A 7,515-nucleotide genomic window follows, 5' to 3' on the forward strand; every position below is an offset into this window, starting at 1 on the left:
AGTGTGCGAGAAGGGAGGGCTCAGGAGGGTGGTGGATACTGGAGGATTTAAGGGGGGCCGGGGGAGAATGGAGGGCTTGGGGGTGGGGGAGAAGGGAGGGCATGGAGGATTAGGGAGGGCTTGGGGGGGGGAGACGGGAGACCCTGGGTAGGGGGGGAGGTAGGGCATCTATTGGGTGGAGGGTGGGGGAGGTGCTTCTCTCACTGTGTCGAGAGACTGAACTGTCTGTTCAGTCGCTTGTGGAGGGTTCCCTGCGCCCTTCTGGGATTGTAGGGCTCGGGGTTGTGGCTACCTGATTCCTTTCTTTCTCCCTTCGCTCCCTCCTCGCAGCTGCTGCCCTCTCTCTCTCGTCCCTTGTCAGATCCCTCTACAGGAATACCTTTTTGAACCTCTGTACGTTTGCTAGTCCGCTCTGCCTTGCTAGCAAGTTCTCTTTTGTTCTCGCGCTCTTGAACACCACCTTTATCTCACGGTCTCTGTCCTTGTTGTACCGTCCAACCCTGAAAACTATATCTTGGTCAGCCCTTTCCATCTTTGTCCCTTTAAGGATTTCAGTAACTTCATTTTTGTCCTTGTCTCTTCTTTCCACTCGTCCGGTCCCTGTTTGCTTCTGAATTCCTACTATTACTACTGCTCTTTTTCGCTCAATCATCTGGCTCATACATCTAACTGCTTCCTAAGAAGCCACTTCCATGGCAACTTCCCTTAACTGCAGACCTAGCTTCAGGGCTCTTTTTAAGCATTTCTGCAAATGAGTGCTGTTGTGTAATCCCCTCAACAGTAGCATCACCAACTTCCTGAGGAATGGTCTGTGTTTGATAATGGGGAAGAGTCTCCTTCAGGCTTCTTATCTCCTCTTTTGTTGCCCTCAGTTCATCCTGCAGGTTGGCTACTGTTTCCCTCATTACCCACAGTCCTTCATTGAACTCCTCCCACATGTGCTGTAATGTTCCCCTAATCCAGGCTTCCTCTGAAGCCTGGATTAGGCTTCTCTCCATACTCTCCATCCTCTGAGTATGCCCCTCCAATGTTTGTCTCCCTGCGATTGCTTCCCAGAGTTAGTATCTTATCTCTTGTCATGCATTCTCCCTATGAGAGAGAGGGGAGGAGAGAGAGGGGGAAAGAGAAGTGTGAGTATGTGTGTGTGCGTGTGTGTGTGTGTACTCGCCTATTTGTGCTTGCGGGGGTTGAGCTTTGGCTCTTTAGTCCCGCCTCTCAACTGTCAATCAACTGGTGTACAAATTCCTGAACCTACTGGGCTCTATCATATCTACATTTAAAACTGTGTATGAAGTCAGCCTCCACCACATCACTGCCTAATGCATTCCATCCGTTAACTACTCTGACACTGAAAAAGTTCCTTCTAACGTCCCTGTGGCTCATGTGGGTATTCAGTTTCCACCTGTGTCCCCTTGTTCGCGTCTCACCAGTGTTGAATAGTTTATCCTTGTTTACCCGGTCGATTCCCTTGAGGATTTTGTAGGTTGTGATCATGTCTCTCCTTACTCTTCTGTCTTCCAGTGTAGTAAGGTGCATTTCCCGCAGCCTTTCTTCGTAACTCATGCCTCTTAGTTCTGGGACTAGTCAAGTGGCATACCTTTGGACTGTTCCCAGCTTCGTCTTGTGCTTGACAAGGTACGGGCTCCATGCTGAGGTTGCATACTCCATGATTGGTCTTATATATGTGGGGTACAAGATTCTGAATGATTCCTTACACAGGTTCCTGAACGCTGTTCTGATGTTAGCCAGCCTCGCATGTGCCGCAGACGTTATTCTTTGATGTGGGCTTCAGGAGACAGGTTTGGTGTGATATCAACTCCTAGATCTTTCTCTCTGTCCGTTTCATTAAGTACTTCATCTCCTATTCTGTATGCTGTGTCTGGCCTCTTGTTTCCACCGCCTAGTGTCATTGCATTGCATTTCCTCGGGTTGAACTTCAACAGCCATTTGTTGGACCATTCACTCAGTCTGTCTAGGTCATCTTGTAACCTCCTACTATATATCATCCTCAGTTTCAATTCTCCTCATAATTTTTGCATCATCGGCAAACATTCAGAGAAACGATTCTATACCCTCTGGGAGATCATTTACATATACTGTATCAAAAACAGTATAGGTCCAAGGACTGACCCCTGCGGGACTCCACTCGTAACGTCTCGCCAATATGAGATCTCATCCCTCACACTGACCCGTTGTCTCCTGTTGCTTAGGTACTCCTTTATCCAATGGAATACCTTCCCCGTCACTCCAGCCTGCATCTCCAGCTTTTTCACTAGCCTCTTGTGTGGCACTGTATCAAAGGCTTTCTGACAATCCAAAAATATGCAGTCTGCCCACCCTTCTCTTTCTTGCCTTATTTTTGCTGTCTGGTGGTAGAATTCAAGTAACCCTGTGAGGCAGGACCTGCCATCCCTGAACCCATGTTGATGCTGTGTTACAAAGTTCTTTCGCTTCCAGATGCTCCACTAGCTTTCTTCGCACAATCTTCTCCATCAGCTTGCATGGTATGCAGGTTAGGGACACCGGCCTGTAATTCAGTGCCTCCTGTCTATCCCCTTTTCTTGTATATCGGGACTACGTTAGCTGCTGTCCAAATTTCTGGCAGTTCCCCTGTTGCCAGTGATTTGTTATACACTATGGAGAGTTTTTTTTATTATTTTCTACCACAAACGTGGCCACACATTTACAATGCTAACCAGCATATATACATTTTCTTCTGTCCTCCATGGACAGGGTTAGAGATGTGTTAAACACATAGTTCAAGGGTTTATTGAACAATCAACCACAGAAGGTGATTCGGTGCTTTTAAAATGCTAAGCTAACCTACATACGTAAATACATAGATACACAGATTTACGTATGCCCTACATAAAGTGTTCGATGTGTCTTTTACATAGTGTCATTAATGTGCATTTACAAAGGTGAAATGTAATTCTGATAAGCTTCCATATGTACTTTATACACATACATATACATACACACACAGACATAAATATGTACACATACATATATACATACATGTACACATACATATATACATACATATACACATACATATATACACACACACATGCATTCACATACATTTGTCTCTTTTACTCTGACAGGGTGAGATAGCTGATAAAGAAACTAGTGTGCAATTAAACACTTAATCACTGAAGGTGATGAAGGTGCTTTTACAAGCTCAGGTTATATAGTTACATCACATACATACATTGTATAATTGATACATTACATGGTTAATCTTGGGTACAAGTCCAATATATCATCAAGTGTTCCAGTACTTATATAGTAGTTACACAGTTCAGCATACCTTAGCCCAGGAGGGCGAAAGTCAGTCAATATGGGACATTCTACAATATAATGTTCAAGAGAGTGCATGTTTTCTCTTTCACAAAGTTGACACATTGTGTACTATGGAGAGTGGTAGGCACAGTTCTTCTGCTCCTTCCTTTAGTATCCAAGGGGAGATTCCATCTGGGCCTATAGCCTTTGTCACATCCAACTCTAGTAAACACTTCCTTACTCCCCGCTGGTAATCTCAAACTCTTCCAGTGGTTCCTGGTTTGTTATTCCCTCTCTTATCTCTGGAATTTCTCCTTGCTCTAAGGTGAAGACCTCCTGGAATTTCTTATTCAGTTCCTCACACACTTCCTTGTCGTTTATAGTGAATCCTTCTGCCCCTATCCTTAATTTCATTACCTGTTCCTTTACTGTTATTTTTCTCCTGATGTGTCTATGCAGCAATTTAGGCTGAGTCTTTGCCTTGCTTGCGATGTCATTTTCGAGTCAGCCTCCACAACATCACTGCCTAATGCATTCCATTTATTAACTACTCTGACACTGAACAAATTCTTTCTAACGTCTCTGTGGCTCATCTGGGTACTAAGTTTCCACCTGTGTCCCCTTGTTCGTGTCCCACCCATGCTGAAGAGTTTGTCTTTGTCCACCCTGTCTATTCCCCTGAAAATTTTGTAGGTGGTTATCATGTCTCCCCTTACTGTTCTTTTGTCCAGGGATGTGAGGTTTAGCTCCTTTAGCCTTTCCTCGTAGCTCATTCCTCTCAGTTCCGGGACGAGCCTGGTGGCATACCGCTAGATCTTCTCTAACTTTGTCTTGTGCTTAGCTAGGTATGGACTCCAGGTTGGAGCTGCATACTCCAGGATTGGTCTTACATAAGTGGTATACAGGGTTCTGAAAGATTCCTTACACAAGTTTCTAAAGGCAGTTCTTATGTTGGCCAGTCTAGCATATGCCGCTGATGATATTCTTTTGATGTGGGCCTCTGGGGACAGGTTCGGTGTGATATCAACCCCCAAATCTTTCTCTCTATTTGACTCTTGCAGGATTTCACCTCCCAGATGATACCTTATGTTCAACCTCCTGCTCCCTTCGCCTAATTTCATCACCTTACACTTTCCTGAGTTGAACTTTAGCAGCCATTTTCTAGACCATTGCTGTAGTTTATCCAGGTCATCCTGTAGTCTCTGTCTATCTCCATCCGTCTTGATTCTTCTCATAATTTTTGCATCATCAGCAAACATTGAGAGGAATAAGTCTATACCCTCCGGATCGTTTACATATATTATAAACAGGATGGGTCCAAGTACTGAGCCCTGTGGGTTTTCGCTGGTGACATCTCGCCATTCTGATGCCTCCCCCCTCACCGTTACTCGCTGTTTCCTATTGCTTAGATACTCCCTTGTCCACTGGAGCACCTTCCCTTTTACTCCTGCCTGTTGCTCCCACTTTTTTAACAGCCTTTTATGGGGTACTGTGTCAAAGGCTTTTTGACAGTCCAGGAAAATGCAGTCGACCCACCCTTCTCTTTCCTGCCTAATTTTTGTTGCCTGGTCATAAAATTCTATTAAACCTGTGAGGCACGGTTTACCATCCCTGAACCCATGTTGGTGGTGTGTTACAAAGTTATTTCCCTCCAGATGCTCTACGAGCTTTTTCCTCACGATCTTCTCCATCACCTTGCATGGTATACAAGTTAGGTAAACTGGCCTGAAGTTCAGTGCCTCTTGCCTGTCACCCTTTTTGTATATTGGGACCACGTTAGCTGTCTTCTAACTTTCTGGTAAGTCTCCTGTTTCCAGTGATCTGTTATACACCATAGAGAGTGGCACACTTAGTGCTTCTGCACCTTCCTTTAGTATCCATGGAGAAATTCTGTCAGGCCCAACAGCCTTTGTCACATCCAGCTCCAGCAGACACCTTTTGACCTCATCACTGGTGAGGTCAAATTCCTCAAAGGTTGCTTGGTTTGCCGCCTCCTCATTTAGTGCAGGGGCTTCTCCTTGTTTTATTGTGAAGACCTCCTGAAATCTCTTTATGAGTTCTTCGCACACCTCCTTGTCATTCTCTGTGTATCTGTTCTCCCCGTTTTGCAGCTTCACCACTTGTTCCTTCACTGCTGTTTTCCTCCTGATATGGCTGTGGAGCAGCTTTTGTTGTTTCTTGGCATTACTCGCGATGTCATTTTCAAAATGTCTCTCTGCTTCCCTCCTAACTCTGAGGTACTCATTTCTGGCCCTCTGGTATCTCTCCCTGCTCTCCGGTGTTCTGTTATTTCTGTAGTTTCTCCATGTTCTTTTACTCAGTTGTTTCTCTACCTTGCATTCCTGGTTGAACCATGGGTTTTTCTGTTGTTTTTCGTTTTTCTCCTTTTGGATGGGGATAAACCTGTCTGCAGCTTCCTGGCACTTCTGGGTGACAAAATCCATCATGACCTGCACATTCTTGTCTCTAAGTTCTGTTTCCCATGGTATTCCCCTGAGGAAGTTTCTCATCTCGTCATATTTCCCTCTTCGGTAATTCAGTCTTTTTCCCTCCGCTCCCATCCTTGGATAGGTTATCCCTAACTCCACCAAGTACTCAAAAGTGAGTACACTGTGGTCACTCATTCCTATGGGGGATTCAACTTTGACTTCCCTTATTTCTGACTTATTCAGGGTGAATATCAATTCGAGTCTAGCTGGTTCATCATTGCCTCTCACTCTTGTGGGTTCCTTGACATGCTGACTCAGAAAGCTCCTTGTTGCCACTTCCAAGAGTTTAGCTCTCCACGTATCTGCACCACCATGTGGGTCCCCATTCTCCCAGTCTATCTTTCCATGGTTGAAATCGCCCATGATTAAGAGTCTTGAGCCATTCCTGCAGGCAACTGAAGCTGCCCTCTCTATTATATTAATGATTACCATGTTGTTCCTATCAAACTCCTGTCTAAGTCTTTTGTCATTTAGGGGAGGGTTGTAAATGACTGCCACTATTATCTTAGGTCCACCCATTGTTATAGTTCCTGTTATGTAATGTGTGTGTGTGTGTGTGTGTGTGTGTGTGTGTGTGTGTACTGGATGGGTGGGAACGTGTGTGCGCGTATGGGGGAGGTGGGAGGGAGGACAGGGAAGAATGAACGAAGGAGGGAATGTAGGAGGGAAGGAAGGAGGATAGGAGGGAGGGAGGGAGGGAAGTTAGGGGTATGTAGAGGGAGAGAGGGGGGGAGAGATGGTCCAATGGTCCAGTGGGGAAAAGAAGGAAGGGGGGGCACGATAAGGCACTAGCTGGATGAGGAAAAGTCCTAGTCACTGAAGTGTGAAGAGCCCTGAGCCCTGAGCCCTGAGGGGTGGGAGGAAACAGAGGGAGAGAAAAGTGGTGTGAGTACTCACCTAATTGTACTCACCTAATTGTGCTTGCGGGGGTTGAGCTTTGGCTCTTTGGTCCCGCCTCTCAACTGTCAATCAACTGGTGTACAGATTCCTGTACAGTGTGTGAGTGTGTGTGTGTGAGAGTGTGAGTGTGTATGTGTACTCACCTAGTTGTGCTTGCGGGGGTTGAGCTCTGCTCTTTCGGCCCTCCTCTCAACTGTCAAACAACTGTTTCTAACTACTACTACTACTACTATTTTCTTCCCCACATCACACACGCACACACACTAGGAAGCAACCTGTGACACCTGACTAACTTTCAGGTATTTATTTACTGCTAGGTAACAGGAGCATAGGGTGAAAGAAACTCTGCCCATTGTTTCTTGCCGGCGCCTGGGATCGAACCCAGGACCACATGATCACGTGTCCAGCGATAATGTGTGTGTGTGTGTGTATTCACCTAGTTGTGCTTGTGGGGGTTCAGATCTGCTCTTTCGGCACGCCTCTCAACTGTCAATCAACTGTTTCTACTACTACTACTGTTTTTTTTTTTTACCACACACACACATAGACTCCAGGAAGCAGCCTGTGACAGCTGACTAACTCCCAGGTACCTATTTACTGCTTGGTAATAGGGTGAAAGAAACTCTGCCCATCGTTTCTCGCCAGCGCCCGGGATCGAACCCGGGACCACTGGATCACGTGCCCAGGATGCTGTCCGCTCGGCCACCGGCTTCCCCAGGGAGTGTGTGTGTATGTGTACTCACCTAACTGTGTGTGTGTGTGTGTGTGTGTGTGTGTGTGTGTGTGTGTGTGTGTGTGTGTGTGTGTGTGTGTGTGTGTGTGTGTGTGCTTACCTAATTGT

Source organism: Procambarus clarkii, chromosome 45 (assembly GCF_040958095.1).
Source record: "Procambarus clarkii isolate CNS0578487 chromosome 45, FALCON_Pclarkii_2.0, whole genome shotgun sequence".
In the NCBI taxonomy this organism is placed as follows: domain Eukaryota; kingdom Metazoa; phylum Arthropoda; class Malacostraca; order Decapoda; family Cambaridae; genus Procambarus; species Procambarus clarkii.